A 23,821-nucleotide genomic window follows, 5' to 3' on the forward strand; every position below is an offset into this window, starting at 1 on the left:
TGCTGGCAGCAGGGTGACCCAATGAACGGGCACTTCCCAGGGACTCGGCAGCCCCATGGTGAGGAACGTGGCAGGACCCCACCACAGTGTCCCAGCTCTGCTGCGTGCTCCACCCTGGGCTCTTGCCAGGAGATCAGCTGCTCCTTCTGATCCTGAGCAGGCACAAATTAGCCATATTTGCTTCTCAAAGAAAAGGCTGGAGCTTGGTATCCTGCTTTAAGGTTGCTTACAGTCTCTTGGTTTTCCTTATTAATAACTGCCCAGGAAGGAGCTTGTAGGATGTGTTCGCTGGACAAGTTTGGTCACAACTGACAGAATTCCTGCTGCAGTGGTGAGGCAGGGACTGAGCCTGGTTCATTGTCCCCAGAGCTCAGGTAGTACAGGACAGTCAGGCCAGTAAAGCCCCTGCTCAGGGCTGGGAACGAGATCCTGGCCAGCTTTCCCTCTCTGCCCCTCTCTGCAGTCCTGCTGGCCTATGTCATGCCCTGGGGCCACTCTGCCGTTGCTCAAATGGCCAAAATCCACTCATCCAGGAGTGGGAAAGGGAGGGAGGGCACAGGAATTCATCTTAGGTGGTGAGGCCTGGAAATTTTCAAGGCAACAAATTGATCTTTGGATAATTACAGCAGAGCAGAGAACACGGTGCCATGGGCTCTGGCAGGGCTGTGCTCAGCTCTTTGTTCTCTCCCAGGTCCAAAAGTGTGACCAGTTCCAGCAGCAGCAGCAGCAGTGACAGCTCAGCCAGCGACTCCTCTGACAGCCAGGACTCCTCTACCTCCTCCGAGGACAGCGACAGTGAGGACAGCTCCTCCTCCTCCTCCTCCCCCTCCTCCTCCTCCTCCAGCAGCTCTTCCTCCTCCTCCGACTTCGACTCGGATCCAAGCTCCTCCAGCAGCAGCAGCAGCAGCAGCAGCAGCAGCAGCAGCAGCAGCAGCAGCAGCAGCTCTGAGGATGAGCCCCCAAAGAAGAAGAAGAAGAAATAGCTGGGGAGCTGCAGGACTGGTGTGGAGTGGGGGACAAGCCCCTCCCAGGGGCTGGAGCACACGGCTGCCAAACATTCAATGGTCAACATTTCTACTGCTCACACTTTCCAAGTGTTTTGTCTAGTTGTTCCTAGGACATGGAAGGTATTAAATGGCTTCCTGAGACGTACTGAGAGAGTATTTTTGTGCTTTATCCTTTTATGGAAGATTTTACTTTTTTAGTTCCAAGAAAAATTAAAAAAAAATCTATCATCAGATTCGTTTCCATGAGCTGAAGTCCAGTAACCTGGATGCTTACATGCTGGAAAGCAAAAGCTTTTTATTGCAGGTTATGTTGTGCATCGTGTGCTGTTCCTCTGTTAATGACAGCTTCACTTCCATTGAGAAAATCCTCTCCAACTGTTAAAAGCAGAAGTTTTTCAGCGCTGCTGTGGAGCTGTGGCATAGTTGAAGCTGAATGCACAACGTGTCCCACACAGAGCCTCCCATCTCATCAGCTGGTGCCAAATGGATTCTGTGCTGCTGAGCTTGTGTTCCAATGGCTTTTCCTGATGCTTCCAGGTCTAGTCTTAAGTGCACCATCCAGCTGAGCTGTGTTGGTTTGTTACTGATCAATGGAGTGCTTGTCCTGCCCGCAGGCTCTGGGCTTTTCACTCCCCTGTGGCCTTGGCTCGTGCGTTGGAAGTGTTTGCTGAGACACAGAGTGTTGGTGGTGGGAAGCAGCAGCTCAGTGACTTGGGGCTGCTGCTGCTTTAGGAGTTTCATCTTTGTGCCTTTTTTTTGTCAATTCGGTGTGCCCCAGTGAGACAAGGGCTGCAGTGGGTGTTCTGCAGAGCTCCAGCTCAATATTGCCACGCAGCAAAAGCAGAGAAATAATAACAGCCACAACTGGGCACTGTTCTCACTGGATGCTCAGTAAAAAAGAGACTCCTTGAAATAAAGGGCTCAAAGGAAAGTGTTTCCCTTTGCATGTGTGAAATGCAGGATTGCCGAGTGACAGTCTGCAGAAATTCAGTCATTCTTTGTTTGTGGGAACTGCCCTGGAGAAGGAAGTGAATGCAAAAGCCCCACAAGCCCTACAAAAGCAGATGCAGACAGGCTGCAGAGCAGGGATTGCTGGATGCAGAGTGGGAACTCGTTGTTCTTCTGGTGCATTGAAGCAGTTGCCATTAGGATTTTATTTGGTGATGCAGTCTCCTGAATTTCTTCTTGTCGGAGTGCCCTTTGTGGGGAGGGGGCATCACTTGTGGAAGAATTCTCAAGTATCTTGGTTTAGGTAGAATACAGTAACTAAAGTATTTTTTATAATTTTTATGGAAAAAGTAGTGCGTAGACTTCCTTTGGAATAAACTGTACTTCTTTAAATGTTTGTGCGTGTGTGTCTGTGTGCACTCCTGTGTTTTACAGAACACGCTGCAGACTGTAAATAAAACTACCAGAAAGGTGTTGAAGTCTTGTGGACTGAATGTACCATTTAATGGGAAAGGGAATAAATTATTAAGCAGCAGTTGCTAAGTGGATGCTTCCTGCAAATATCTGAAATCTTTGTGGTGTTTGTGTGCAGGTTTCAGCTGGAGTTGCCCTGGCATTGCCTCCCAGAGGGGCAGGATTGCTCCCCAGGAAGTTCTCCAGCCAGAAGTCCCTCTGGATCCGGATTATTTTTAAAAAAAAGTTTAGTTTGTCTTGGCTTTTTCTTTTTTTCCTGCCCTTTCTGGTTTGTCTCTCCCTGTTCTTCTATTACAGAGGAACCCCTCCCCAGCCTGGCCAGAGCCGCAGCCTCCTTCATGTGCCGCTGCCTCACTCGCTGCTGCTGGTGCTGGCTCAGGAATGTGCTCAAAGCCCGGCTAAGCAGGAATTGTTCCGGGCCTGCTCTGTTAATCGCTGCCGCCGCGAGCAAAGCTGCCCCTGCTCCTTGAGGGGAGCGCTCGCTGCAGCCCGGCAGGAAAAGAGCCCAGGAAAAGCCGCGCCCTTTGCAGGAGAAGCGCTGGGAGCAGAGGGGAGAGCGGGAAAAGGCAGCGAGAGCAGCTGGGCGGGCGGGGCGGCATCAGCGCTGATCCCTCCGCGGGCAGGAGCGCATCACAAATAGTCCCTCCGGCGGATCACTCCGCGGGCGGGCGCCATCACCGCTAATACAAGTATTTATAAATTCAAAAGAACTCATTAACACAGAAGAAAGCAAGTATGCTTCATGCTGGGTGGGAAACATAGGGTCTAAGGGATAAGAATTTTAAAGTTGTTGATTTTTTTTTTTTTTTTTTTATTTTATGAGAGAACTACATATCCCATGGCACCCACAGAGTTCAGGACGGGTAGAGAGGATGAAACAAACTTTAAAGAGAACCTTAACTGAATTAATAATTGAAACTCAAATGTCATGGGGTATGTAGTTCTCTTATGAAATTAAAAAAAATTAATATAAAATAAACAACTTTAAATTTTTATTTTATTATTATTCCATGTTCTTCTCCCCCTCCTGGATGAGGAATAGGGGTCGGTATTTGCGGCTGTGCACTGTAAGGAAATAAACGAGGAGTGGCTGAACCTGCCATCGCAGGTGGCTGTGATCTGGCCACTGGAGGAGAGGGTGCAGTGGATCTGGGTAGGGTACTGCCAGCATGCGGGATGGGTGAGGGGTGGGGACCCAGTGCTGCAACCTCTGGAGGCAGATAATCTGCACGTTCTCTGAGTCGGAAATAAAGGTGACGAACAAAGTCATCCGAACGCTGAAAGCGACGGTGGAAAAATGAGGGATCAGATGCCTGTTGTGGATTTCGAAGCTGTGAAGAAGGCATATGAGAAGTTGGAGTTGTATTGGTTGTTGTAAAAAAAGGAGATGAAGCTTGGGAAGATAGAGGAATGCTTTCTGAAGCTGTGCTGGTCACTATATCCTTCTCACTGAAGTGTTGAGCAGGCATTTGAGGATGAAAAAGTCCCATAAAATCAGCTGAATGTCCCTGAGAAGTTCGAGAAGAATGTGCATGAAATGGAATGTCTCGATGCGAGACGTCACTATTAATAACGCGTGCTTGGTCCTGTTGTGATGGAAGAGGTGTCCACGTATAGTTGAGAAAGTCCTCTTTCTGTTCTGGAGATAAAATCGTATTTGTTTCGCTGAAATGGCACGGGAAACATGGTTCAGCATCGTGTGATTGTTGTGATAATCCTCTGAGTGGTGTTATCAGAGTGATGATAGGGGGTACATGCCGTGGTGACACGGCAGCTGTTGAAATGTCTCTGCTGTGTGTCCACGGCTGTGGCTGCGGTGCAGACGGGGGCTGTGTGGACACAGAGCTGGTAGGAGGTGTAGCTGCCGAAAGCTCCTAGGATGGAACTGCAGTAGCCGAACGAATTGCACTGCTGGCTGGAGGTGCTGTGCTTATCGGTCGTATCGGCGTGGCAGCTGAAGCGTCCGTGTGTGGCTGGAGGTGCCGGGCGGGCGGCCGGGACCGTGGGCGGGACCGGGCTGGCCTGGGAAGCGCTGGTGCCGGGCAGCGGGGCCGTGGCTGGGCTGGAAGCGGGGGCGGGGCGGGGCTGGAAGCGGGGGCGGGGCGGGGCTGGAAGCGGGGCCGGGGCTGGGCTGGAAGCGGGGCCGGGGCTGGGATGGAAGCGGGGCCGGGGCTGGGCTGGAAGCGGGGCCGGGGCTGGGATGGAAGCGGGGCCGGGGCTGGGCTGGCAGCGGGGCCGGGGCTGGGCTGGCAGCGGGGCCGGGGCGGGGCTGGAAGCGGGGCCGGGGCGGGGCTGGAAGCGGGGCCGGGGCTGACGTCCCGGGCAGGGCCGGGGCCGGGCCAGGAGCGGCTCGAGCCGCGAGCGGCGTTGCCGGGGTAACCGGCACTGAGGAGGGGCGGCCGATGCCGCGCCGCGCAGGCGTGGAAGCGAGGGCTCCCGAAGGCGGAAGTAAGGCCGGGATGGAAGCGGCGGGAGTGATGACGTCAGCAGCAGGCGCCGCCGTTCAAACGCGGAAGCGGCCGCGAACCCGGGCCGCGTGGGGATAGCGGGAGGGCCCGATGGAAGCTCCGGGACCGCCCCTGGCCGCGCGCATGGCTCATCTGATGGGAGGACCCCAGGCTCGGGAGGTAGGGACCTGCCTCTGCCTTGCGCCGTAACAGATGGATCGGGCGAGATGGAAACCGAGAAATATTCTCGGCACTCTCGGTTCCTACACTCAGGTGTATTCCTGGTTCCTGACATTCCTTTAAAACTACCGAATTCTTCTCTCAGGTCCCTGGCAAATGGGGCTTTGCAGCCTGGGGGAGTTATTGCAGAACGGGGTCTAGTGAAGCGCTCTGCAGGAGTGGTTGTGCACCTGAGCGGTCATTAATTGTCTCCTCTAATGAGGGAAACGTGATTAAACTCCCGGTGCTGTGCTGCTGTTGTGTGTCGGCCTCGAGGTGTGAGACAGTCCCTGTGTCACACTGGAGTTGCTTAGTGGCTGGACTGGGACTGGGACAGGTCTTGTTGGTCAGGAACAAAAGGGAAAATTTATCTTTTGGCTTGCTTAATATCTTGGCTTTATTAATGTATCAATGTCAATTGTTGTCATTTGCTGCCTCCTGCACAGTGTGTTTGCAGCTCTGTGTGAGAGCAGACTCTCCCCTGTTGGGGAGTGAGACAATCCTGGAATATCCTGAGCTGGAAGGGGCCCACAGGGATCACCCAGTCCCACCCCCGTCCCTGCCCAGACCCCCCAACAGCCCCAGCCTGGGCATCCCTGGCAGCGCTGTCCAAACGCTCCTGGAGCTCTGGCAGCCTCAGGGCCGTGCCCATTCCCTGGGGAGCCTGTGCAGTGCCCAGCAGCCTCTGGGGGAAGAACCTTTCCCTGATCTCAGCGTGAGCCTGCCCTGGCCCAGCTCCAGCTGCTCCCTGGGTGCTGTCTGTGTCCCAGGGAGCGGAGATCAGAGCTGTAGGCCCCGATGTGTTCTGACCTCACACTTCTCTACCAGAACAAACCCAGTGCCCTCAGCAGCTCTTTCATGGTCCTTCCACACCCTTCCCCATCCCCATGTCCCTTCTTTGGATGCTGTCAGCTTTGTATCTTTTGTATACTGTGGCGCCCAAAAGTGCCCCCAGGACTCCAGTACAGTTTAACAGCAATGAAAGAAAACAGTAGATTTCAACTTTGATCTCAAAAGCTGTCTCAGGCCCCTGATACTGCCTCGAAATGTCTTTGCAGTTCTTGCTTTATGACTTGTGTCAAACACGGAGAGAGTGAGACTGAGCCCCTGGGGTCAGGTTCTGTGTGAGAAGCCACACAGCAAGCCAGAAATCTTTGCTCCAGATCACCAGAAATTTACAGTATTGAGGGCGGAAATACTGAGAGTTGAGTCTTGGGAGCTGAGCCAGGAAAGCAGCACCTCTGCCATGGGCAGATTTGGCACGTGGAGAGAGCTCGAGCAGCTTGCAAGAGGTCCCAGCAATGTGTGTGTGGAGCTGGGAGGAGCATGAGTTGCAGTGTCGTGTTTGGAGTCCCCCTGGGTGAGGATGTAGGAATAGACTGGAGTTTTTGGTGACTGAGGTTTCTTTTCTGTGGCAATAATTGTTCTTGGCCACATCATTTTGGTTTGTTACTCGCCTGTGGTTTGTTCTACAGGCCTGTTTCCTTTCTCTCCTACTATGGTGTCTCAGTTATCTTCAGCAGAGGCTCAGCAATAACTAAACTTGAGCTTAGATACTTAAACTTCAGTTCAGAGTAGATACGCAGAAGAAATCTTTCTGTGTGAGGGTGGGCAGGCCCTGGCACAGGGTGCCCAGAGCAGCTGTGGCTGCCCCTGGATCCCTGGCAGTGTCCAAGGCCAGGCTGGACACTGGGGCTTGGAGCAGCCTGGGACAGTGGAAGGTGTCCCTGCCCTTGGCAGGGGTGGCACTGGATGGGCTTTAAGGTCCCTTCCCACCAAGGCCTCGTCTTCCTTTGCCTTCAGTGTCTGCCTCAGAGTTTGTACCCAAACCAAAGTGAGGTTGGTGTCACCTTCTCTAAACAGGGAGAACAGATCACTCCAAGCTGTGGGGAGATGGAGAGGCTGTAGGATGGAGAGGGTGCAGCCCTGCAGACGCCGAGCTGTGGGGTTGCTGCTTTCAACAGCCTCGTTGTTGCTGCGGACACAGCTCAAGGTGGGTCTGAGAGAGACAAACTCTGCTTTTGGGGGTTTGTGTTGATGAGGAGGGGAGGGGAGGTCGCTGCTCTGCTTCTTGTAACTGCTGTGGCAGAGCCAGGAGCCCAAGGCAGGACAAGGGCAAAGCAAACCTCTCCGAGCTCTTGGGTTCTCTTCATTCCCAGATATTCTGATTCCTGCCCAAGTCCAAGTTCATTGTGCTGTGCAGGATGCAAGTTTAATCAGGTTTTAGTGCTGGTTTAGCTGAGTGTTTCTAGGGCTTGAGGATGAAGCCAAATGCTCTGCACTGAAAAAGTGATGGATGTTCAGCACAAGATTCTCTTCAGGAACTGGCACGAAAAGTGGTTGCTGAAGCTGAGGGAGAATTCACAGCTTGGCTGGAAGAGGGAGAAGTGCTCACTGCTGGTCTGTCACTTCATCCTCATGAGTGAGTCTGGGAGCTCCCGAGATCGGCCAGGCTGCAATTTCAGATAGTTTAGATGGGCTGGCCTTGAAAAAATCATATTTTGGTGCCTGGAGCAAAAGCTGAAGGTGGCAGGAAGTGGCAGCAGTGGCAGGGAACTGAAGTGACACCACCCTGAGCTCAGAACTAATTTTGGTTGTGACCTTGAGCAGTCCCTGGGCCACACCAGAGCTTTTTGTGTCACCTGCTTTGGGAGGTTCTTCCTTGCCCGTGGAGAAGTTGGGTCTGGCACAGGTCTGCTGTGGAGCACCTGTGCCACCACCTTTAAAGAGCCACCCTGGAGGTGTCAGTGAGCCCCTCAGTGCCTGCCCAGCCTAGAGCAGGGCTGGGAGGCCAGGGGGCTCAGGGAGTGCTCATTCCTGGTGGTGTTGGAGCTCTGAGCCCAGCCCTGAGCTGGGTTTGTGGCTCTGAGGGCACGGGGAGTGTCTGGAGCAGGCCTGGCCTGGGCAGAGTAGGAACTCCTGGAGTAACTCCTGAGTAAGCCACACCTTCCACGCGAGAGGGAGGCACTCCCAGAGTCAGGCGCTGTCTCCTCAGAGGTGCTTTGGGGTTTAATTCTGTTCTCACAGTGACTCCTCTCACCTGGGAACCCCGTGGTTACCTACAGAGGGTCTGAGGCCTTAGGGATGTAAATATGGACAGGAGGGGTTGGAATCTGCCTATCAGGGAATCTTCCCCTTGCCCAGAGGAGAGTGTGCAGAACTATTCTGTGTGATGATAATGTTTTCATACTTTAGGTGTAAAAATAAAAAATGGGAGAAATCTCGTTTTTCTGGCAGCACGCAAAGAACTTTCTTCTGTGTCACCGCTAAAACTCTGTGAGGGGATGAATACCTGGGAATCTGAAAGAGACATAGCTGGAAAGCATCAATATGAATGGATTTTTCTGCTTCTTTTTGCACTTGAAAGAAAGGTGAAAGTTACAGGCTGAGTCAAGCTTTTACCCTTTATTTCAATCAATTCAGTTATTGCTAAATATGGCTACACACAGGTAGCCCAGGTGACAGAGCTGCTCCAGCTGCTCCTTGGCCCCAGTGTCCCACGCGGGATGCTTGAGTTATCCACTGAGAGCCCCCTTGAGACTGGAGCACAGGTAAATCTGCCTGTCTGAAGGGCAGGATTGTGTCCTAAGTCCCTCCTCATTCCTTCCTTTCCTCAGGCCCCAGCTGTGGCTGGGCCCACCATTGTGGCTTGGGTGGCAGTGGCACGTTGGAAAGGCCTGGGGGTGCCAGCTGGGGGTGAGAGCTCGGGGTGCCAGCCCAGGCTCCACCAGCACTTGGCCCACACTGGGGCACAGATTGAGAGATGAACTCTTGGAAGCTTGTCCTGAGTGCGGGAGTTTTGGGGTTCAGTCTGGACCGGGCGGTGACGAGTGGAGACGAGAGATCTCTGCAGTCAGATCTTGGAACATGCGGTTTATTGCAAAGGGCGTGGGTACAGGGGCACTGCTTAGAGCTGCCAGCTGCAGCTCTGAGCAGGCCCAAGAGAGCAAGAGTGTAAGTGGGTAAGTAAAGAGAGAGAGAGAGTGAGAGGAATGAGAGTGAAGAAGTAGTGAGAGAGAATGTCTGAAGTCTTGGTTACAACACAATAAATCATCTTCTGTACTGAATATTCTAATTGTCACTAACCAATCTAATACAAGATACAAATCCTATAGCATTTACATACAGCCTGTAAGAGTTCTTGTATTACCATAGAGTGTTACATCTTAACTCTTAAAAACTACTCTTTGGACCCCTTCTGCTGAGCTAGTAGGGTCTGCTCTGACCCTTGGACCTGCCTGCAAGCAGAGGGTATTATTCAATCAAGAGGGGATTACCTTCAGTCGGCCATACCATTGTTTTCCAGTTGTTCAGTAACTAAGATTTGGTATTTCAAAAATGGCTTTCATTTCGATGTCGCTTATAGTTTTCATATTGTCAAAATCTTTTGTCAGGCAATCATATTTATAAGGCTTTCCTGTTTCATCTTCCCCAACACTGAGGAGGATGAATGGTACCTGCTGGCAAAATTCAGTGCTTTCACAGAGCTGTGATAAACCCCAAAGTCTTAGACTGCCAACCTACAGCCTCTGCACCGTCACATTCCCCAGTTGCATTTTGTATTGGAATTTTACCTGCTCCCACCTGTGTCCTCCTGCTGGCAGTGCCAGCAGCCCACGTGCTGCCTCTCCTGAGAGCAAGTTCCTGCCTGTTTCCTCTCCCAGCCCCAGCTCTTGCTTCCCTCTGGCAGAGGCAGCTTTAGGTGCAATATCCTGATGTTTCTGGGAGTGGGTTTTGGAATAAACCTACACACGGGATGTTCATGGGTTGCTGCTATGGATTCTGTGAAAGGTGATCAGGAAAAGCAAGTTCAGAGTTACTCAGGGGATCCTCTGATTCCTGCCCATCTCACGGAGCTGCTCAGGGTGAAACTACTACTCCCATGCTTTTTATTTTGCTCCTCTTAGTGCTGGTTTTTCCCCAGGTAAGTCAGTGCTGGAGCAGCCCTTGTGGGTTTATCTGTGATGAGCAGTGGTTGTGTCTGCACACGGAGATAGCAGATTCCAGCTGTAGTGAGTGTGCAAACGTCGGTGCTTTGTGCCTTAGTGCACAGCCACATTTGTCAGCTGACAGGGCTGATGCGATGAGAAAACCTCGCACTCTCCAATAACCTGAGCACAGGCACTTCCTGCGTTGTTACATTTAACCAAAGCTCTGATAAAAAAATACTACATTAATTTTTCTAATGGAGACCAGATTCCGCATTATCATAATTTATGTTTTTGGATAGTCTTTGATTGACTCTGGTGGGAAGGGAGGTGAATCAGTATCTTGTACTTTAGGGAAAGATCTAGGGGAGAATTGAATTGTACTTCCTTGGAATTCACATCACCCGCCCTTAGTCGGAGATGTTGATCTTGAGAACAACAAGCAGAGAACAGCCCAGGAAGGGCTGAACGTGACAAAACAGTGCAGAGCATACAGAAATCCTCTTTGCTGTGTTCATCATTCTGTCTTCATCTTGGATTGTTTCCACCCTTCTCCTCCACCTGGAAGTCACAAGCATCCTGCAGTGGCAGGTACTCTGGGTTCTTCAGCCAGGAGTAGTCTAAGAACAGCTTTTGCTGGGAGTGGCTCTGACCTTGCTGAAATCACTGCTGAAACCTCCCCTGACTCTTGCAGTGCCAGAATTTCAGGGTGCCAGTGGTGAGGCAGGGACTGAGCCTGGTTCATTGTCCCCAGAGCTCGGGTAGTACAGGACAGTCAGGCCAGTAAAGCCCCTGCTCAGGGCTGGGAACGAGATCCTGGCCGGCTTTCCCTCTCTGCCCCTCTCTGCAGTCCTGCTGGGCTATGTCATGCTACTATGTTACAGCATTGTTCCATGTCTTTTTTTTTTTTTGGAAGTAATGCCGGATATTGGCAGTCAGGGGCGATGGAGCGAGGTGAGCAGTGACCGGTGGACAGAATGAGTTGTTACGGCCTCGGTCTCAATGTTTGGAGCAGCTCTAAGCATCCGTTGTTGTTTGTGTGTTTTAGGTGGTCCACTTGCAGGATGTCCTGGCCCTGGATGCTGGAGCGTGCAAGCCTAAGGTATAGGTGTGGTGTACTTCAGTCGGAGCAGGGAGGCTGTGGTTTCACAGTCTCTCAGCATGTTTTGTGTGTTTTTGCTTTGCTTCTCTGCAGGTGTTGCTGCTGCCCTGGGTGTGCCAAGGGCCAGAGGCGAGCAGGTGAGTTGGCATTTAGGTGGGGTGGCTGATAGGCCAGCGGTCTATGGCAGCGTGCTGAGCGTGTCCCTTTTCATTGTGCAGGTTTGTCCTGGCCACCTCCAGAGTCAGATCAGGATTTGAGGTGAGCCGGGGCAGTGGTGTGGAGTAGCCCGGGGATGCTCTTCTGGAGGGCAACAGTGACATTTTCTGTTTTGTTGTCTTAGGTACCGTGAGCAGGTGTGGAGCTGAAGTTTGGAGAGAGCAGGTAAGCGCTGAGCCTCGGCAGTTTCGAGGGAGGGGGCCTTGCGGAAGGGGTCTCTTTTGGCGTGTGTTGTCAGAGGCTGAATTTTCTCCTTGTTCTCCATCTTTCGCAGCTGCCAAAGCGGACCGTGGGGAACGTGTTGACATCTGAGGTGCTGATGCATTTTTTCTGTCAAGGATGGATTTTGTCCGTTTGTCTTCAGAAAGCTAAGTGTTGGGAGCGGTGGTTGGGAGAAGGGAAAGGCCTTTGGAGTTCCAGGAGGCAATTGGAAGTTAGCTTAGAGGAGAGGGCTGTTGTGGGAGGGCCCCTTGGAAGTAAAGGGAGAGGGTTTCTCCTCAGCATCACCCGAGCCTTTGCTGGGCAGGGCAGTTCCCACCCATCTCTGTCATCGGCCTTTGAGTCTCGCCGTCATCGTGGATCTTTTTGCCCGAGGAGCTCGCCTTCGGGTCTGGCACGATCGCCACGGTCTCCATTTCACCTACTCGCTGGCGTAGCCGCCCGCGGGCATCTTGGCCACTTGCTGGTTGGTCACGTTTTGCAACGTCACTTCAGCCTTTGGTGGCAGAGTCCTTCCCTAGGGATCCCTTTGTATCACCTGGCAGTCATTGCCTCCTTCTCTAGGCCTGCCGAGCTTCTCAAGCATCCTCTGAGCTGCTTTGGCACTGGCTTCTTGGAAGGAGTTACGTTTCACTGCCGCGTGCTGTTGCCATAGAGCCTTCTTTCCTTCGGCATCGCCAGCTTCTGGCTCATCTTGCTCTAGGAATCTTGTGCCCGTTGCTGGGCAGGTTCAGCTCGTGTCTGTGTTATGTCATTTGTGTCTGTGTTCTGTAGTTTGTGTCCATCCTCTCCTGTGTCACAGGGCTTTGTTACGTCTCGGTGCTTTATCGGCCTCGTTCTGGGCCGTAGCGGCAGCGGGGATCTCTGCTCGCGTCCTTTCCCGGATCGGGCTCATTCCGGCATCTTTACAGTTTTGCTTTTGGAGAGCAGAAGGAGTACACAAGATGTTCTCATCCATCTTCCTTCTCACTTTTGGTAGTATCTTTTTTTCATGGGCCATGGACTTCTCTGGACCCTCCTCACTGTGGTAGTTCCATAGGTTCCATTGCCTCCAAGCATATCGGGTCTAGAATTTATCTTCTGGAGAGTTATCTCAAGTCCTCGTGTCATCTTTGCTTCTATTTGGTGTGCTTACACTTGGAGCTGCCCTGCCCTGGCACGTAGAGTCGTGGCTGGGTTGAACAGTTGTAAAACTTTGTGGTTCATCTCTTGTCTGTGGGGTTTTGTGTAGAAAACTTACGGGCCTGGTGTATGGGGATAACTCCGAGCTGTCAGCTACTTGTAGACTGCCTCATGTTGTCTTGCAGGTCCCCAAGGCCGATTCCGATCCCTGCAGTCACCGATGCTACCGCTTTTCCCAGAATCTGCCCTTCCACGTCAGGGAGCAGCAGTTGGAAGATGTGTTGAAGCATCTTCATCAGTGGAGTGTTGTGAGTAAGGGCTGCAGTCAGTGTGTAAGCTGAAGAAGGGGTGTCTGTCTGTGAGAGTGTGTGTCTGTCTGTGTCTGTGTGTGTCAGTCTGTGAGAGCGTGTGTGTTGACTGGTTCTAACCTTGTGTGTGTGATTATTGCCTTTCAGTTTTTTCAACTGATTTTTAACTTTATAATAAGAAAACAGCCAGCTGTGAGGTTTTTTTTCTCCCCCATCTGGGTTTTGTTTTTCCTTGGTCCCGTCCTGTCTGTGAGGCGATGTTCATCGCCAAGGTTTGGGTGCAGCCAAACAAAGAGCCTCCCTAACAGGGTGGAGAGTACACAGTGGAGGTTAGGAATACAGGGAAAAGGTGCACCAGCCCTTACACCACCCCTAACAGCACCATTTTCCCCCCACCAGCAGCACAATGCAGCAACCCTGGAACCCTCAGTGCAGCACAGCTCAGTAAGCCTGGTGCTGGGATAACCCTGGAACCCTCAGAGGAGGCCAAGCCCCACACCAAAAAGGTGGGGATGACATCTGCAGGCTGGAGAGTGACAGGTACGAGTTGGGGGCTGGGGCGTGTAGAGCAGGAGTGAGGGGTTCCAGGCAGCAAGAGCAGTGCGGGGTATAAAGTAGAGGGGGTTAAAGGTTAGGGGATAAAGGGACAAAAGTCAGGGCAAAGGTTGGGGGGTCAGGGAATCAAAGGTCAAAGTCCAGGGGTCAAAGGTCAAGGTGGTCAATGTCATAGCACAGAGGTCACATGTAGAAGGTTGGGGCAAAGGTCACAGGGCTCAGGGGGGTCAAAGGTCCTGGGGTCAGGTGTCATGGGTCAAAAGGTAAGGGTCAAAGGGCTAAGGTTGGGGGTCAAAGGTCAGGGATCAAGGTGTAAAGGTGGATGGTCCAAGGTCAGGGGTCAGGGATCAAAGGTCGGGTTGTCAAGGAATGGGTCAAGGGGTCAAAGGTCAGGGGATAAAAGGTCAAGGCTCGGGCTCAGGATTAGAGGTTCCAGCATGATTTTCCGTGGTGGTTCCCAGTGTGGGGACACGGGGTGTGGGGTCAGTGGCGCCGGGGGCGGGCAGGAGCCCCGTGGGCAGTGGCCGGCAGCGGCGGGGACGCCTCCGTACGGTCGCGCCCCTCCAGTGCCAGCAGAAGCCCCCCTGCGCCGTGCGGTGCCCGGCCCCACTCCTTGCCCTCCCCGCCGCTGCCTTCCCGCACTCCCACCGCACCCCCTGCTCCCCTCCAGCCCAGGGAAATGCAGGAAAACACAAAATCATTGAGGTGGAACAGTCACCAGAGCTGCCCGAGCCATCCCCCCGCCTGAAGGCGGCAGCTGCCCAGAGCCAGGGGCACCCAGCAGGATGCAGCTCCCCTTTCCCAGGAGCTGGAGGCAGGGTTTCCCAGGCAGGGGGAGCAGGGAGAATTTCAGCTCCCAGCAGCTCTCTGTGAGTGCTGGATGGACTCTGGGCTGAGCCAGGTGGGAGGTGTGGGTGGTGTTCATGTCCCCAGGAGCTGCTCAAATCCACCTTAAACTCCTGGAATGGTCTGTGCTGGCAAGAACCTTACAGACCATCCTGTTCAGCCCCTTGCCATGGTCAGGGACACCTTCCTGGGGTGTCTGTGCCAGAGTGGTGGAATGGGCAGGACTTTCTCCCTGAGCCCAGTCCCGGGCAAGATTGGGGTTCCCATGGGAAGAAGCCTGTGAGCTGCATTTCCGGAGCTGGGAGCCTCCATGCCCGGGAGTGTTTCCAGTACTGCTCTTTGGCTTTTTCCATAACTGGGCATGATGTTTCTCCCCAGAGCAAGGTGGTTTTCCCTGGATTGTTGGGGTTACACACTGGCTGTTTGACAGCTCTGTTGTCTCTTTGTCCTGAATGGAAGAGTGAGGAACGGGGGATGCTCCCGACTGTCCCAGGGATGTGGGAACAGCCCAGTTCCAGTGAGGAATGTGACGCCCAGCTCGTGGCGTGTGCCCTGAGATGGTCTTTGCTGTTGTTTTGTCCTTAGAGCCTGTTGGAGTGCTGGCCTGGATTTGGGAGGAGCCAAGTAGCCTGGAGCAGTGAGGTTTTTCCTGTCAGAAATCCATGCTGGGGATGTTTTCCCTGGCTGTCCCAAGGGGAAGGAACAGCTCTGGAGTTTTTGCAGCCACAGGCTGGGGATGCATCCCCTGAAAACCAGTTCAGGATCGTTCATCTGACTCTGTCCCTGACCTGTGGCTTCCAGGGAGCCTTCTGGTCTTCTGGATATTCCCAGGAGAGGATATTCCACCACCTGACTTTTAAGCCAGGAATTCCAAACCCAGTAAGTCGGTCACATTCTATGGGAGCTGCCCCAATGGTGGGATGGCAGAGGGCACACCCCACGCTGCTGTTTGGGACATTCCTGACTGGAACGGGAGCCAGCTGGGCATTTTGGAGCACTGAGGCCACCAGGGCAGCCTTGAGTGGCATTCCCAGGCAATGCTGAGGCATCCCATGCCTGTGGCAACACATGCCTGATGTGGAGCAGAGAGAGGAAGGGAGAAATTCTGAGTTGATGGGAGGAATGGAATTGGGCTTTCCAGAATGGAATTGCTATAGGTGCTGATGGTATCATGGAATCATGGGGTGGCTTGGAAGGGACACAAAGACCCTCTGGGCTCTGTTATCCCATCCCGTGGCAAAGAACACGTCCAAAATGGCCTCCTCACCCTCATGGAATGGCAGTGGGTGTTGGGAGCTCTGGCTGGAGCACCTGGAGACCAGGTAAGAATAGCAGTGGCATTGTTTTGGCTGCTGCTGGATGTGGTTTTCTCTTGTCAAGATGTTCCTCTGATTGATGTTTTCACAGTAGCTTGCTAGGCCTCATTTGAGGATAATTCCAAGAATTTGGAAGTCGTTGGAAAAGAATGAGGAAAAAAGGTGAACCTGATCCATTTCTAGTAATTCTGAACTTCTCTTGCAGCACCGTTCCAGGGGAAAGCTGGTGAAAGGATAAAGATGCAGAGGAACAAGTGTTGTAAACCCCCTTGCCTCCCTGACAAAGCAAACCTTTCTGCAATCCCAGTAAATCTCTTGGAGAAACTGTGGGATCATAAGGTTTCCTAGGAAAGGAAAACTAAGGACAGAGATGAGGAAATAGGCTTCCAATTAACAATGATTTGATGGAGGTAGGAATGATTCTTGTATGTTTGATGCACCCCTTTTTATTCCTGGGATAATTTTAAATGATTTCTTTTAAAAATCATTTCGATTTGGGAATTCAGATTAGAGAGGAAATGATGCAAAATAAATGCAGGGAGAGATCACAGAATCATCCTGGAATGGCGGAATAATTTGGGTGGGAAGGGACCTTAAGAATCACCTCATTCCATCCACAGGGTGCTCCAAGCTGCGGCCAGCCTGGCCTTGAACACTTCCAGGGATGGGGCAGCCACGATTTCCCTGGGTTTACGGGCACAAGAGGAAATTTCCAGCAGGAAATTTCCCTTGCTCTGCCTGGCCCTAGCAGGGCTTTGGGAGGCAGAGGCTGTGGGAACAGGAGCTTTGTCCACTGCCTTGGAGGAGTCTCTGATGTCCCAAAACCCAGCAGAGCAAGTGGTTGTGGTTTAACATCCCGTTCAAAGGAGATGCCAGGCCAGGAACGGGAATGGACTGCAGAGCAGGGATGGTGCCCAGCAGAGGGGTGACTGTCCAGGGGGTCCCAGCAGTCCATCCCTGCTGCCCAGGTTTGGGATGAGCAGGCTGGTGAGTGTCCCTGTGCTTGCTCTGCAGGATGAGGAAGCCAGGCCTGCTGAGGAGGAAGATGAGGAGGTGTGGGAGGATGGAGACAACGGCCACCAAAGGCTGGGGAAGGCACAGATCCAGGTAGGAGACGTTGCCTTGCGAGGAGAGGGACTTGTCTGTCCCGTTGGAATTTGGGGCGTGAGGCCAGTGGAACAAAGGCTTTGATTCCATTTTCTTGCTCGGGTTTTCACGTGCCTTAAGAGAGCTTTGTGAAAATGTCATTATCCCTGATTGAGTCTCTGAAAAACAGGGATTGAAGCTTTCAGAAGGGGCCCAACCCTGCCTGCATGTATCCAAGTGCAGCCCCCACTCCCTGTTTTTGTGTACAGCTGGGATGAGACCTCAGCTGCTGTTACTTGCCAGCTCACAAGTTGTGTAGCTCAGAGCCTCAGCCATGAAGGGCCAGGCTGTGTTTAAAACAGCCCAAGGTGCCAGAGAGCTGGAGTCATTTCCTAGCAGGTAACTTGACTTGGAAGCTGCATTCTAAAATTTGTCCGCATTTAATTGATGTCCCACATGGAGACACCTAAAGAAGCAGAGGTGGGGTGTTCCTAAGAAAAGAGCATCTAAATTCTTTGGTGGTAGAGGGCTTAAAGTCTGAGTGAGGTGCCTTTAGGACACTTCCATTCCAGTATCTGAATAGAATTTAAATGAAGTAGCCAAATCCTGACAAGCTTGTATGAACTCCAAAGCCTCTGCAAGTGGTTTACAGCCAGGGAAGGAGATAAGAGTCTGGAGTCTCTTCCCCAAAACCTGGCTCCTGGTTTCTTTGGCCAGGCATAGGAAGAATTGTGTATTCCCTGGGGCTCTCCTTATGGGGAGAGGTTTACTTATGTGCCCTGGGTTTATTCAGTGCATCTTCAAAGTGATGGAAACTGATTGCGTTGAAATGCCAGGGGTGCCAAATGTTTTCCCCAGGCAGAGCTCGGAGCCAGCCCAGTGGGAAGGGGTTTAGTGGCCATTTTCCCGCTCCCTCGGGGCAGCAGCACTGGAGCACTCGCAGCCACCCGTGCCCGAGGTGCCGAGTACTGGCAGGAGGCAAAGCCAGGGACTGGGCAGGAGGAGCTTGCAGTGCTCCTGGAATCGCAGAGCTGGAGCTGTGGGTTAGAACTGCCAGGAGCTGCTGCCTCACTCAAACCTTGTTTAAAGCTCAGCATCCCTCCTGCTCCCTTGGAATGATTGTTGCTTCTGTTGTTGCTCTTTCCCGATCCATTATGATTATTATTGTAAATTCCCACTCCATTTCTTCCATAGCCCTTTACTTCCCAGAGGTGGTGCTTTAGGCAAGCCCCTCCAGCCTGGGAAGGGGCTTTTGGCTCCAGACTCAGTCCCAGTCCCCATGAGCAGCTGGAGCTGTGCTGTCCCCAGCAGGTGCCTTTCCTTCCTTCCCTGCTGCACTTTGGCTTTTTGAGGGCTCTCTAGGGGGCTGAGGGAGAAGTTCTTTGTCATTCCAGGGCAGCATAAGCCCTGATCCCACTCAAAGCAGGAGGAATCATTCCATCCTTGTTTTTGGATACACCTTTGGTGTTCTCTCTCTTTTGCTGACACTGTGTGGTGAAGCAGCAGCTCCCTGGAATAACTTTTATTTGTAAAACAATGAATTCCCTGCTGGAATCCCAGTCCCAGCCCCCCAGATCAAGGTGCAGTTTAAGGCCTTACACCCTGACCAGGACAAGTTCCTGTCCTTAGACATGGAAAACAGGGGAAAACTCAGACTGGATTGGAGCCAGCATCCAGAATGGGGAGAGTGAGGCAGCATGCTTGGCCCAGGCTGGGGCTGGTACAGGGGGTGTTCCCCATAGGATGACACCCGTTTGGAGCAGATGCTTCTCTTCCTTTGTCCAAAGTCCAATGGCAAAGGAGTGAAGAACCCACAAGTGGGGCCTGGAAGGAAAACGATTCTGTTAAAATTAGGCAAAGAATGCACTAAGAAAAAATGGACATCCTTTTTATGTATGAAAGTAAGTAGGGGAAAAATGTTGAAAAAGAGCTCTTTTATTTGGTGCCACCTCTCATTTTTTTATGGATAAAACCCTCTAGTGAGCAATCAGAACAGGAGTGGGAAAGCCAGGAGCCTTTGACTTCCACAGTGGACTTAATTGCCATGCTTAATTTCAACAATTTCTTCTCTCTCTCAGGCCAGGAAAACCCACTTAACTTGTCCCATCTTTGCCAAAAGCTTTGGTGTTTGAGCAGCCAAACCCAAGGGGCTCTGGCCCCACCAGCCTGTACTGGAGGGCCCCTGGTCCTGCCCATGGTGTGGGATGAATCCCCAATTGTCCCCAGAGGGGGCTGCCCTGGTCCCTGCAGTGCCCAGCACCTGAGACACAGAGAGAGCCCTGTCCAAAGGGGCTCCTTGTCAGGAATGTGGCAGCAGCCCCAGGAGCAGGCTGGAGGTGAGAACTGGGGCTGTGTTTGAGACTGACCAGGTCAGCTCAGTGTTTACCTGTGGGGGGAGTTTGGCCCCCCATGCTGAGTTGAAGCTGGATCAGGGTGACAGATGCTGCATTTTGGGCACCCTGAGAGTTTCTCTCCCCCTTGGAGATTTCCTGCAGGGATGGGGCAGGGCAGGGAGCAGAATTAACCCTGCACCTCCCGTGGGCACTGCTGGCCTTTGTCTCTCTGCTGTGCCATCAGCCTGTGGGAATTTGCTGCTGCCGCTGCCACCCCACCTGGGGGCTGCGTGCTCCTGGCAGCCCTTCCCAGCCCCACACCCGAGCTCCAGCACTGCCTCCAGGCTGTGTTGGGAGAGTTTGCTGGGAATGTGCCTCATCCCTGGGAGTATCCTTTCCTTCCAGAGTGGCTGGATGGAGCTTCTGGGCTTGTCAGCTTCAGAGTTTGCTTGCAAAAGTCACTGCAGGGAAGAATGACAAGGAGGTTTGTCAGAGTGCTGCTGTCAGACCCCACCTGCCAGTCTGTGCTTTGGCTTGGAGGTTGTTGTGTATTGGCCCTGCAGGGAATGAATGTCCCCTTCCCACCTCAGCCCAGCAGATCCCAAGGGCTCTTCCTGGAGTACTTACTCTTTGCTTCCCTTTGGGATAACTTAATCTGCACCCTTCCATGAGCAATTCCTTGGCTTCTCCTGGAGAAAACCCCACGGCAGAGGCAGTGTGCAAAGGAGCCCAGAGCTGTGCTTGGAGCAGGGAGTGCTGAGAGCTGCATGTGCCTCTGCTGCCCCAGGCTGGCAGTATCCCCATGGAACAGACTGGGCAAATGGCATTAGAGGGAGCACAGTCCCTTCCTGGAAGAGGTTTTCTCCTGTGCAGATCAGGCACAGGGCAGGAAGGGAACTTTGGAGATCAGCTGCTTTCCCCCAGAAAGCATCACTCACACCAGCATGGATGACATGACCTGTGCCCACTGCTCACCATGCACCTGGCCAGAATCAAGAGCAAAGGTGGGTTTGGGTGTGAGCACTTGAAATAACTTTGAAAGAGAAGCAATCACCTTTTGCTGCTTCTTTCTTTCTTGCAGATGCTGGGATTGCCTCTGGGCACATGGGCTGAGCTCTCCCTGCAGGGAACTGTCAGGCCTTAACAGCTGTGAGGTTGTGTTCTTCTCAGTGGGGAACTGGAAATAATTATTAATTAATTGCAGAAATGTTTTCTGAACCTTTCCCCTTTCCTGATAGATCTTCTCTCTCTGCCTCTGAATTTACAGCTGTTCCCTGGTGTCATTGGCCCTGCCTGAATTCCTTGCAGCTCCTCACTGGGAAAACCTGGGATGACTTTGAGGGGACAGAGGAGACATTTTCAGCTGAAAACCTGGGGTGACTGAGAGGGGACACAAGAATTGTTTGTGTAGGAAAATGGGAGGTGATGTCAAGCAGAGCAAGGTGGCATTTTTGAGGGAAAAGCTGAGGTGATGTTTAGGGGAACGAATGCACATTTTTGGGGCAGAAAAGAGTTAATATTGTACAGGAAGGAAAAACTGGGGGGTAAAACTTGATGTAATCTGTAGGGGACAGAATGAATATTTTGGAGCAAAAATGAGGTACTCAGTAATAGACAAAGAAGGAAAATTTTGGAGGCCAAACTTGACAAAGTCTCAAGAGCAGAGAATGAACACTTGGAGGGAAAAAGGAGGTGATGAATACTGAGCATGTGGGGAAAATTTGGGGGCTAAATCTGAGCTAATCTCTAGGGGAGAGCATGAACACACTGAGGTAACATGAGGGAATCAGTTGTGGGCAGATAGGGAAACTTGTGTAAAAATAATATTAAATAAGCTGTAGAAAGAACATTTTGAGGTAAAAATGAGGTAAGCAGTAGTAGACAGATGGAAAACTTTGGGGCTAAATCTTGATAGAAGCTACATGGTAGAAAGGAAATAAATATTGAAGGAAGAATGAGGGAATCAGTAGTGGACAGGTAGGGGAATTTTGGGGGGTCAAACTTGAAATGATCTAAAGGTTGAGAATGAATCTTTTTTGGTAAAAATGAGGTAATAAGTTGTGGACAGTTAAGGAAAATTTTGGGGGTTAAACTTGAGGTAATCTCTAGGGAGAGTGTGACCACTGACATGAACTGAGGCAATCACTGGGGCTAGGCAAGGAAATTTGGGGTGTAAAACTTGGGAAGATCTGTAGGGCAAAGAATGAACATATTGAGGAAGCAATGAGGTGATCAGTAGTCAAGATGAGGTAGAATGTGGGGGGCAAACCCTGAGGTAATTATGTAGGAACCATAAGTGGTTTTGAGAAAAAATCTGACCTAATTTGTAGGGGACAGAATGAACATTTTGGGGGTAAGACGGACATAACCTGCGTGGTTTGGGTTTTAAAATCTAGTCAGTGCACAGGGGACAAAATAGACATTTTGGTGATAAAATCCGAGTTCATCTGTAGAAGAAAGAACTCATGTTTTGAGGTAAAAAGGAGGTGATCAGAACTGGGCAGGTAGAGAAAACTGAGGGGGTAAAATGTGAGGTCATCTCTAGGAGAGAGCAGGAGCATCCTGAGGTAAACTGAGGGAATTGCTGTGGACAGGTGGGTAAATCTGGCAGGTAAAACTTGAGGGAATCTCCATGGTAGAAAATGAGTATTTGGAGGTAAAAATAAAGTACTCAGTCAGTGGTGGAGATGTACGGAAAATGTTGGAGGTAAAATCTGAGGTGATCTGTAGCAGAGAGAATTCACTTGATGGGGTAAACTGAGGTAATCACTTATGGACAGGTAGGGAAGTTCAGAGGGGTAAAAATTGAAAGCATCTGTAGGGCAAAGAATGAAAAGATTGAGGTGGAAATGAGGAAAGAGGTAGTGGACAGGTGGGGAAAGTTTTGGGGGCAAATCTTGTGGTAATCTCCAGAGCAGAGAAAGAATGCTTCCTTGTAAAAAATGAGGAACTCAGAAGGAGGCAGATGGGGACATTTTGGGGGTAAAATCTCAGGTCATCTCAAGGTGAGGGAAGGACTATTTGGAGGTCAACTCAGCACTCACTGTGTCTTCCTTCCTTGGCATCAGCTGGCAGGGAAGGGAGAAGAGGCCTCAGGCTGGAGAGGGGCAGGAGAAAGGCACTGTGGGCAAAGGCACCTCCCTGGCATCCCCAGGGTACCTGTGGGGAACACAGTGGACACTTTGGGAGCAAAGGGAGGTGATGGCATTGTCCCTTTGGGGGATGCTGGCATTTAGATCATTCCATCCATTTGCCAGCCCAGGGGCTTTGGCTGCCAGGGCAGCACAAAGATTGTTCCCTGGGTGGTGGGCAGATTTGGGGGTTGGCTTTGCTAGTTCAGATGAATTCTACCCAAAGCCCTGAATTCCCTGCTGAATTGCCACTGGCATAGCCTCCCAGCGCCTCCTGGAGCATGGATATTCCCATGCAGAGCTGCCTATTTAACACCAGCTGTGGCAGGAACCAGCAGAGCTTCCAGGGAAGCTCAGCAGGGTCAGGGCAAGGACAGCTTCATGTTCCATAGAATTTGCTGTTTGTAACCCTCATCCCCCAGCCCCCCCCCCCCCCAATGTCCCTGGGGGCACCTGACAGAGTTCCCTGGAATTCAGCTGCCTGCACCCCCCGAGCTGGGGCTCCAGGTGATATTTGAAAGCAGGAACAGGCGCTGGCTGGACACGCTCCCAGCCTGTGCTGAGGCAGCCCCTGTGCCCACGGGAGGACTTCTCTCCCTGCAGGAGTTGATTTCATTCCAGAGCCTCAGGAGTGGCCTCTGCAAGTTCTTTTCCCTCAGGAAAGGGATGCACATCCCTGCCTTCAGGGCACCTGCAGTGGGAGCCACCTGGGAAAGCTTTCCATCAGTTGTGCAGTTCCAGCTGGCTCCCCAAAAACTCCCAACTCAATCCAAAGAGATTTCTCTGACTCTGACCTTTCATTTGAAGGCATCTCTGAGGGCATTGCTTGGCATTTCATTGCTGTGGGCGAAGCTTGCCTTGGCTTTAACACTGCTGAGGGATGATGGCCTCAGGCTGGAAGGGAAGGCATTTTGGGTGGCTGGGACATAGCTGGCAGGTGTGTGGGAGGTCAGCACTGGGAATTGCTGTCTGAGCCCCTCTGCAAACAGCCCATTCTGACATTGCCCAGTGCCAGCTGTTCCTTGGGGCATTTTTGGGGTGTCAGTGGGGTCTGTCGGGACTGAAGCATCTCTGGGTGCCTGTTCAGAGCAGCCCCTGGCCGAGGGGCCGCGGGCAGCCCTTTATCCATGTCCATCCCAGCGCTGCCCGGGCAGCCCAGTGCCCGTTCCGGGGATGTGTGTTTGGCACACTGTGTGCCACGGGCAGGACACTGCAGGCACAGCTCCTCTCTGCAAATCCAAAGCACAAGAGCTGCTGCTTCCCTTCCTGGGCCTCCTGGCCTTCTCCTTCCCCCCATTCCCTGCCAGCTGGGACACACGGAAGGAGCACCAAGGAACACTCCTGGCAGTGAGCAGGAGTTGCTGAGAGCTCTGTGCAGCTCTGGGCCACAAAAGCTGGCCCGGCCTCAGCAGCCCCTGGGATTTTGGGCTGTGAACACTCACCTGTGGGAAAGGCCCCTCTGCAGGCAGGAGCAGCCCTGACCTTCTCCAGAAGAGCTTTGGCCGTGGACCAAGTGAACCCTCAGGACTTGCCTTGCTCATTTCTCCCTGGAAAGGGCCATGGA

This window comes from Coloeus monedula, assembly GCF_965178545.1.
Source record: "Coloeus monedula genome assembly, contig: HAP1_SCAFFOLD_63, whole genome shotgun sequence".
Classification (NCBI taxonomy): domain Eukaryota; kingdom Metazoa; phylum Chordata; class Aves; order Passeriformes; family Corvidae; genus Coloeus; species Coloeus monedula.